Below are 10,551 nucleotides of genomic sequence, written 5' to 3'. Positions count from 1 at the left end.
TACAGGAAAATTAAAGAGACTTTTGGAGATAATAGAACCACTTGTATGATTATCAAGAGCTCAGATGAAAACCCAGTTCTAAGCAAAGAAGGGAAAGCAGAAAGGTGGAAGGAGTATATAGAGGGTCTATACAAGGGCGATGTACTTGAGGACAACATTATTGAAATGGAAGAGGATGTAGATGAAGATGAAATGGGAGATACGATACTGCGTGAAGACTTTGACAGAGCACTGTAAGACCTGAGTCGAAACAAGGCCCCCGGAGTAGACAACATTCCATTGGAACTACCGACGGCATTGGGAGAGCCAGTCCTTACAAAACTCTACCGTCTGGTGAGCAAGATGTGTGAGACAGGCGAAATACGCTCAGACTTCAAGAAGAATATAATAATTCCAATCCCAAAGAAAGCAGGTGTTGACAGATGTGAAAATTACCGAACTATCTGTTTAATAAGCCACAGCTGCAAAATACTAACACGAATTCTTTACAGACGAATGGTAAAACTAGTAGAAGCCAACCTCGGGGAAGATCAGTTTGGCTTCCGTAGAAATGTTGGAACACGTCAGGCAATACTGACAATACTACTTGTCTTAGAAGAGAGATTAAGGAAAGGCAAACCTACGTTTCTAGCATTTGTAGACTTAGAGAAAGTTTTTGACAATGTTGATTGGAATACTCTCTTTCAAATTCTAAAGTACAGGGAGCGAAAGGCTATTTAGAATTTGTACAGAAACCAGATGGCAGTTTTAAGAGTCGAGGGACATGAAAGGGAAGCAGTGGTTGGGAAGGGAGTGAGACATGGTTGTAGACTCTCACCGATGTTATTCAATATGTATATTGCGCAAGCAGTAAAGGAAACAAAGGAAAAATTCGGAGTATTTATTAAAATCCATGGAGAAGAAATAAAAACTTTGAGGTTCGCCGATGACATTGTAATTCTGTCAGAGACAGCAAAGGACTTGGAATAGCAGATGAATGGAATGGACTGTGTCTTGAGAGGAGTATATAAGATGAACATCAACAAAAGCAAAACGAGGATAATGGAATGTAGTCGAATTAAGTCGGGTGATGCTGAGGGAATTAGATTAGGAAATGAGAGACTTGAAGTAGTAAAGGAGTTTTGCTATTTGGGGAGCAAAATAACTGATGATGGTCGAAGTAAAGATGATATAAAATGTAGACCGGCAATGGCAAGGAAAGCGTTTCTGAAGAAGAGAAATTTGTTAACATCGAGTATAGATTTAAGTGTCAGGAATTCTTTTCTGAAAGTATTTGTATGGAGTGTAGTCATGTATGGAAGTGAAACATGGACGATAAATAGTTTGGACAAGAAGAGAATAAAAGCTTTCGAAATGTGGTGCCACAGAAGAATGCTGAAGATTAGATGGATAGATCGCATAACTAATGAGGAAGTATTGAATAGGATTGGGCAGAAGAAGGGATCGGTTGGTAGGACATGTTCTGACGCATCAAGGGATCACCAGTTTAGTATTGGAGGGCACCGTGGAGGGAAGAAATCGTAGAGGAAGACCAAGAGATGAATACACCAAGCAGATTCAGAAGGATGTAGGTTGCAGTAGGTACTGGGAGATGAAGAAGCTTGCACAGGATAGAGTAGCACGCAGAGCTGCATCAAACCAGTCTCAGGACTGAAGACTACAACAACAGGTACATGATGTGGCTTAAATTGTTGGATTGTTGAACCTCTCACCCATCCATGGGTTATTTGCCTTTGCATGCATGTGGACCCATTGGCAAACGTTCAAAAATTGTTCAAATGGTTCTGAGGACTATGGGACTTAACATCTCAGGTCATCAGTCCACTAGAACAAAGAACTACTTAAACCTAACTAACCTAAGGACACCACACACATCCATGGTCAAGGCAGGATTCGAACCTGCGACTGTAGCGGACGCGCGGTTCCAGACAAGCGCCTAGAACCGATTGGCAAAGTCCACCACACAAATCCATGGCTCCAAGAAAAGAATAATTTCAATATTGGTCAATAGTTTAATGTTGACTTTTGTTTTCTTGAGCGTAGCATCCCAAGACAACGCAGGTGAGGTGTAATAAAAGGCTTGATCCAGAGTATATAAGGTCATATATACACTCGAAAATTTCTCAAAAACATCAGCAAGCAAACACACATCCTTGTCCACATAAAGTTTTGTGTACTCCCCTAAAATTAGTATGCTGAACTTCTGCCAAACATTCACAGCATACTGACACTCTGTATCTGAATGGCATCATCTATAAGGTTACCAGTGAATGCAGCTATGTCAGGTAGTCCAGTTTCATCGAGTTTTTCCATAGAATTCCAATACTCATATGAGAAAAGCCCTTTCCTCATCACAGGCTGACAGGATATGCACCTCGATTGATGTACACATCTTCCTGAGACAGAGCTTCACCAAATTTCTGTAGTGGTGTTTGCATGAAATACTGCGAATCTCAGAAGCAAAGTGTAATTCTTAACGTTATTCGTTTGGAGAGTGAAATATATTTTCCTACACACTCAGATAGGACACTGACCTGATCACTTCTCATACAGAAATCAGCCAACAGCTCAACAAGAAAGTGAGAATTAGACCGGCTCAGATTGTGGCTATGTGTTTTGATACTTTATAATTAAAGATGCATACATTGTTAGCTGCATCACAGAACTTCCCTGTCAGATGAGTGATCTCCGCGAGGAGATTCCGCTTTTCTACTTAATGGCAGCTCACAAATATGACACTCAACTGCACTATTGTACAAATCATCATTCTCCTTCGACTTGATCATGGGAACATAGGTGCTGTAAACTTTACCAGCCTCTCATGAAAGTTTTTCGAAGTCAGTGAGTAGCCAAATCGCAGCATTATCCCAGTCAAATGACTTTTGGTGATAATATTTCGAATCGTATGAAAACAAAACCACACACACCACTGCCCATGCCACATTTATTATGCGAGGGTGCTATGTGAGACTCTAGGGTCGCCTTCACAGCACTCACAGGAGTGAAGAGGTACTCATAGTCAGCATACACCTTAAAGGGACATCTCTCCTAATGGTGGACATTCGTAAACTTCAAAAACTTATTTTCAGTGGTGCGGATTTCAACATCTACCATTTTCTTGGTAGAATAATCCACAACATCCTTTGCTGATAACTCGCTTATGGAAAAAGCATTGTGGCACGTTAAGCAAATATAGTCATTATGACCATGTTTACTTGACTGGGATGAAAGGAGTCTGGATATGTCTTTGATCTATATGTAGTGAATATTATTATTATTGTTATTATTATTATTATTATTAGCCCCTCAGAAAAAGGCAGCATGTTTACATATGGCACAGGTGACCATCAAAATCAGAGAAATGAGGGCGTCTGACGATTTTGCTCGTTCAGGTCATAAACATGATTTCATATCCTAGTATTCTCAGGCTCAAATTTAGGAATGCCTTAGATCTTAATTGGAGAGCTCGATACTGTCAATGCTATAAAATTTAAAAATGTCAATATGTTTACTATATAAAGAAGTACAGCGCCGATCTTTCTTGTAATTTCTCATACAAGCCAGGGATCACCACGCTAAACAAAACTCGTCGTTTTCATACATGCCTGCTTTCTAGCTATATTCTCAGGAAGTGAGATGAAGCTGGACAGCGCATTAATGGGATCAATTATATGGGTATGTACACTCCTGGAAATTGAAATAAGAACACCGTGAATTCATTGTCCAAGGAAGGGGAAACTTTATTGACACATTCCTGGGGTCAGATACATCACATGATTACACTGACAGAACCACAGGCACATAGACACAGGCAACAGAGCATGCACAATGTCGGCACTAGTACAGTGTATATCCACCTTTCGCAGCAATGCAGGCTGCTATTCTCCCATGGAGATGATCGTAGAGATGCTGGATGTAGTCCTGTGGAACGGCTAGCCATGCCATTTCCACCTGGCGCCTCAGTTGGACCAGCGTTCGTGCTGGACGTGCAGACCGCGTGAGATGACGCTTCATCCAGTCCCAAACATGCTCAATGGGGGACAGATCCGGAGATCTTGCTGGCCAGGGTCGTTGACTTACACCTTCTAGAGCACGTTGGGTGGCACGGGATACATGCGGACGTGCGTTGTCCTGTTGGAACAGCTAGTTCCCTTGCCAGTCTAGGAATGGTAGAACGATGGGTTCGATGACGGTTTGGATGTACCGTGCACTATTCAGTGTCCCCTAGACGATCACCAGAGGTGTACGGCCAGTGTAGGAGATCGCTCCCCACACCATGATGCCGGGTGTTGGCCCTGTGTGCTTCGGTCGTATGCAGTCCTGATTGTGGCGCTCACCTGCACGGCGCCAAACACGCATACGACCATCATTGGCACCAAGGCAGAAACAACTCTCATCGCTGAAGACAACACGTCTCCATTCGTCCCTCCATTCACGCCTGTCGCGACACCACTGGAGGCGGGGTGCACGATGTTGGGGCGTGAGCGGTAGACTGCCTAACGGTGTGCGGGACCGTAGCCCAGCTTCATGGAGACGGTTGCGAATGGTCCTCGCCGATACCCCAGGAGCAACAGTGTCCCTAATTTGCTGGGAAGTGGCGGTGCGGTCCCCTACGGCACTGCGTAGGATCCTACGGTCTTGGCGTGCATCCGTGCGTCGCTGCGGTCCGGTCCCAGGTCGACTGGCACGTGCACCCTCCGCCGACCACTGGCGACAACATCGATGTACTGTGGAGACCTCACGCCCCACGTGTTGAGCAATTGGGCGGTACGTTCACCCGGCCTCCCGCATGCCCACTATACGTCCTCGCTCAAAGTCCGTCAACTGCTCGTACGGTTCGCGTCCACGCTGTCGCGGCATGCTACCAGTGTTAAAGACCGCGATGGAACTCCGTATGCCACGGCAAACTGGCTGTCACTGACGGCGGCCGTGCACAAATGCTGCGCAGCTGGCACCATTCGACGGCCAACACCGCGGTTCCTGGTGTGTCCGCTGTGCCGTGTGTGTGATCATTGCTTGTACAGCCCTCTCGCAGTGTCCGGAGCAAGTATGGTGGGTCTGACACACCGGTGTCAATGTGTTCTTTTTTCCATTTCCATGAGTGTATATCGAGATGTAGTACTTGGCTGAGTGCTTTAGCTAACCCTGTAACTTCCATCTTGGAAAACTTGGCCTGTATGACATAGTGATTTAAGTGATCCCACCTCCCTCCTCCCCCATATGTATAGAATGCTTACCACCTCAATACCAGAATCCTGTTTCAAGTTGTGTGATCTCGAAATATAGCACTGTTCTACAATTTATGGTGGGATACCGCTGAACATTAACAATTTTGAGGAGCACATTTCCAGAAAAGGAAAGTATCCTTTTAGAAGCTCGTCGGATCTCTATGCCTTCCTTCTGGATTCTCTATGTGAGTAAGCAAGATGTGCTCCTCAATTGCATCTACAATCACTTTGTAGTTTAATTGTGGTATGGTGTTACTGTCCTGGTGTCCACCACTAACTGGACAGAAGAGAGAACTGCTGCTAACCATGGCATCACTATTACTATCGCTGTTAGCAGTGGAATGCGACCATCTTGCCAGCAAAGATGGCCACGGAGAGGTGTGAGGAGGTATGTGGTATGGTGCACCATCCTTGTGATTGTCGCCAGCAGTGAGACAGAGGTCTTTGACCTGATGTATCAGGTCAGGAGGAGCATCCAGACAGCGGAAATGGCTGCTGTGTGGGGAGACGATGCTTGTCGATGACTCCTAGCCCTCACTAAGTTGGTGGCCAAAGGGGTGGAATCCCAGGCTGCCAGAGCGATGGCAGTGGAGGTAGGGGCGTTGGAGACGGCAGTCAAGGCAGCTGAGCAACTGAGATGGCCGAGGCAGGTGCCCATGCAGCAACAGCGTGTCTGATAGAGTCACACTGTGTTGTATGTTTCACTAGTCGTGACACCCATTCCACTGCGTACTGCAGGGATGCAGCTGGCGGAGTGGATCACATAATCCAGCCACTGTCAGTTCACCAGTTGTGAAAGACAGAAATAGTAACGAAAAGTAAGTAAAATGTTCTAGACATTCATTACACTCGCCTGCTACAATGAAAGAATACTGACTGTATGTACCACAACATAAAATAAAGAACGAACAATGAGTATAAAAATTGCTGTTTCCACAGTACAACCACATGCCTGAGGTCATCAGGGATTACCTCCACCCACTCCAGCGTCTCTCACTCTAAATTCGGGGACTGATGGAGCCACAGTTCCACTCCACATCCTCTGCCCACTCAGGTATCTCTGTGGCAGAGTCGGCATGGAGCCAACAGTCCAGCTTCCCACAATCGTCTAATTAGAAAAATTAGAAGAAAACACACACACATACACAGACATGAATTACACCACTACAAAAAAAATTTTAATGGAAGGAGTATGTGATGGATAATCTACCACCAATGGGGACTGCTCCGCAGCCTCTGACAACTGTGTAACACGACCGTCACACTCGTTGGTGACCAGCACCTCAAAAGCATCTACAACAACATGTTGATTTAAAAACCTTTTCAGCTGAGGCTTACAACACTACAAAGAAATTTTTTAATGAAAAAAGTCTACTTACACATTCAATACTACAAAATTTGAACGTAAAGATAAAAACGCATTCTACTAAAATTTTTATGTACTTACATGACTTAAGATCAAATAAGGCAGAAGAGATAGATAACATTCCATCATAACTTCTAATGTTACTGGGGCAAGTGGCAACAAAACGACTATTTGCTTTGATGCATGTATGAGCGACACACCATCTGACTTTCAGAAAAATATAGTCCACACATTACCGAAGATTGCAAGAGCTGACAAGTGCGAGTTCTGTCGCACAATCAGTTTAACAGCTGATACATCCAAGCAGCTGACAAGAATAATGTACAGCAGGATGGAAAAGAAAATTGAGGATGCGTTAGAAGACTACCAGTTTGGCTTTTAGAAAGGTAAAAGCACCAGAGAGGCAATTCTGATGTTGTGGTTGATATTGGAAGCAAGACTAAAGAAAAATCAAGACACGTTCACAGGATTTGTTGACCTAAAGAAAGCATTGGATAATGTCAAATGGTACAAGAGGTGCAAGATGTTAGAAATTCTGAGAAAAATAGAGGTAAGTTATAGGGAGAGACGGGAAATGTAGAGTATGTACAAGAGGCAAGAGGCAATAATAAGAGTGGACGATCAAGAACGAAGTACTCAGATTAAAATGGGTGTAAGGCAGGAATGTAGTGTTTCGCCGCTTCTGTTCAATCTGTACATCGAACAAGCAATGATAGAAATAAAAGGAAGGTTTGGAGTGGAATTAAAATTCAAGGTTTATAGATGTAGATGATATGAGTAGCTGATTACATTGCTATCCTGAGTGAAAGTGAGGAAGAATTACAGGCTTTGCTAAATGGAATGAACAGTCTAATGAGTACAAAATATGGATTGAGGGTAAACCAACGAAAGACGAAAGTAATGAGAAGTAGAAGAAATGAGAAGAGTGAGAAACTTAACATTAGGATACCACAAAGTATATGAAGTTAGGGAATTCTGCTACCTAGGCAGCAAAATAACCAATGACAGACAGAGCAGAGGGAACATCAAAAGTATACTAGCACTGGCCAAGAGAAGTGTACTAGCATCAAACACAGGCCTTACTTTGAGGAAGAAATTTGTAAAAAAATGCGTTTGGAGCACAACGTAGTATGGGAGTGAAACACAGAATGTAGGAAAACTGAAACAGAAGAGAATCGAATCATTTGAGATGTGGTGCTATAGACGAATGTTGAAAATTAGGTGTACTGATAAGGTAAGAAATGAGGAGGTTCTACTCAGAATTAGACAGGAAAGGAATATGTGGTAAACACAGAAGGAAAAGGGACGGAATGATAGGGCATCTCTTAAGACATCGTGGACTGACTTCCATGTTACTAGCATCGTCTGCTTGAATTCGACTTCATTTCATTACCCATGTTTTGCTTTTGTTTATGTTCATCTTATATCCTCCTTTCGAAACACTGTTCATCCCACTGAAATGCTCTTTGCTGTCTCTGACAGATTACAATGTCACTGGCAAGCATCGTAGATTTTATTTCTCCTTTCTGAACTTTAATTCCTACTACAAATTTTTCTTTTCTTCCTCTTGCTGCTTGCTCAGTTTACAGACTGAGTGACATCGGTGATAGTCTACAATCCTATCCCACTTCCTTGACAACCACTCCTTCCTCTTCATGTTCCTCTGCTCTTAAAACAGCTGTCTGATTTCTGTAGAAGTGGTAAATAGCCCTTTACATTTTTATTTTACCCCTGCTACCTTCAGAGTTACAAAGGAAGTATTATAATCAACATTGCGAAAAGTTTTTTCTAAGTCTAGAAATGCTATTAAAGTAGGTTTATCTGTCCTTAACCTATTTCCTAAATTAAGTCGTGGGTCAGTATTGCCTCGGGTGTCCTTACATTTCTCTGGAATCCAGACTGATCTTCTGTGAGGTTGATTTCTACCAGTTTTTCCATTTTTTTAATTGAGTATCGCAATTTACAGCCACCAGTATTTTACAAAATATTGTTTAAATTGAAAAAGTTAAAAATTAATTTTTTTCATCTATACGTTTTGTATTTGACTAAAATACTCATGGAACATGCATCTGTTTTAAGAAAATGCACCAGCAGCAGGAATGAAGCTAGGTTCTCCATGTGGAAGGCGAGCATACTGTCACACAGCGACATAGCCTGTTGACTATGCGATGTTACGTTACCGTATTAAGGACCCTCGGTAAACTTCAAATTCTGATTTCTCTAGAATTTTTAAGAGATACATCGAAATGCCTTGGGACATTCATATTTGCGTTCTGAGCTCTATGAACTATAAATACCAAAAAGATACAAAAATCCAATTGCGGAAGGGTCTGCTTCTTAGACTCACATACTGAATTTTTATTTATAATTAGATGCCACTTTGTGACAGCTGCAATTCAGAACACTAGCAATCCGCTAACCGACAACATTCTAATTCCAGCAGAGTCAAACCACTATCTTAGCTAAGGGCAGAAAAACAACCCGTAGTGGCAAACCTCATATGCTACATAGTGATTGCAATGTGTACAGCTTGTGCACTGTGTTTTCAATTAAATTACTTTGGCCACACACCGACGTCGTTCGTCTGACAAGGTGACAGTTTTCTGCCGATCCTTGTCCGGTACGACCGTGTGGTCCTTATCAGTGACGTCGTCGTCGGCGACGGCGGGCATTGACGTATTATTCAACCCTGCTTATTTCACAAATTACATCATGTAGTTTATTCTACTGGTTCTTGATGGTCGACCTTGTGGATACTGACTTGTAAGTTGTTTTGTGACTTCATAGTTGCAATCAGATACTGGACTGTAAGGCGTACCCAGGAGCAGATATAGACTCAGATCACAATATAGTAGTGATGAAGAGTAGGCTGAAGTTCAAGACATTAGTCAGGAAGAATCAATACGCAAAGAAGTGGGATACGGAAGTTCTAAGGAATGACGAAACACGTTTGAAGTTCTCTAACGCTATAGATACAGCAATAAGGAGTAGCGCAGTAGGCAATATAGTTGAAGAGGAATGGACGTCTCTAAAAAGGGCCATCACAGAAGTTGGGAAGGAAAACATAGGTACAAAGAAGGTCGTTGCGAAGAAACCATGGATAACAGAAGAAATACTTCAGTTGATTGATGAAAGGAGGAAGTACAAACATGTTACGGGAAAATCAGGAATACAGAAATACAAGTCGCTGAGGAATGAAATAAATAGGAAGTGCACGGAAGCTAAGACGAAATGGCTGCAGGGAAAATGTGAAGACATCGAAAAAGATATGATTGTCGGAAGGACAGACTCAGCATACAGGAAAGTCAAAACAACATTTGGTGACTTTAAAAGTAACGGTGGTAACATTAAGAGTGCAACGGGAATTCCACAGTTAAATGCAGAGGAGAGAGCAGATAGGCGGAAAGAAAACATTGAAAGCCTCTATGAGGGTGAAGATTTGTCTGATGTGATAGAAGAAGAAACTGGAGTCGATTTAGAAGAGATAGGGGATCCAGTATTAGAGTCGGAATTTAAAAGAGCTTTGGAGGACTTACGGTCAAATAAGGCAGAAGGGATGGATAACATTCCATCAGAATTTCTAAAATCATTAGGGGAAGTGGCAACAAAACGACTATTCACGTTGGTGTGTAGAATATATGAGTCTAGCGACATACCATCTGACTTTCGGAAAAGCATCATCCACACAATTCCGATGACGACAAGAGCTGACAAGTGCGAGAATTATTGCACAATCAGCTTAACAGCTCATGCATCGAAGCTGCTCACAAGAATAATATATAGAAGAATGGTAAAGAAAATTGAGAATGCGCTAGGTGACGATCAGTTCGGCTTTAGGAAAAGTAAAGGCACGAGAGAGGCAATTCTGACGTTACGGCTAATAATGGAAGCAAGGCTAAAGAAAAATCAAGACACTTTCATAGGATTTGTCGACCTGGAAAAGGCGTTCGACAGTAT

This window comes from Schistocerca gregaria, chromosome 1 (genome assembly GCF_023897955.1).
Source record: "Schistocerca gregaria isolate iqSchGreg1 chromosome 1, iqSchGreg1.2, whole genome shotgun sequence".
Taxonomy (NCBI): domain Eukaryota; kingdom Metazoa; phylum Arthropoda; class Insecta; order Orthoptera; family Acrididae; genus Schistocerca; species Schistocerca gregaria.
This window is presented reverse-complemented; position numbering follows the sequence as displayed.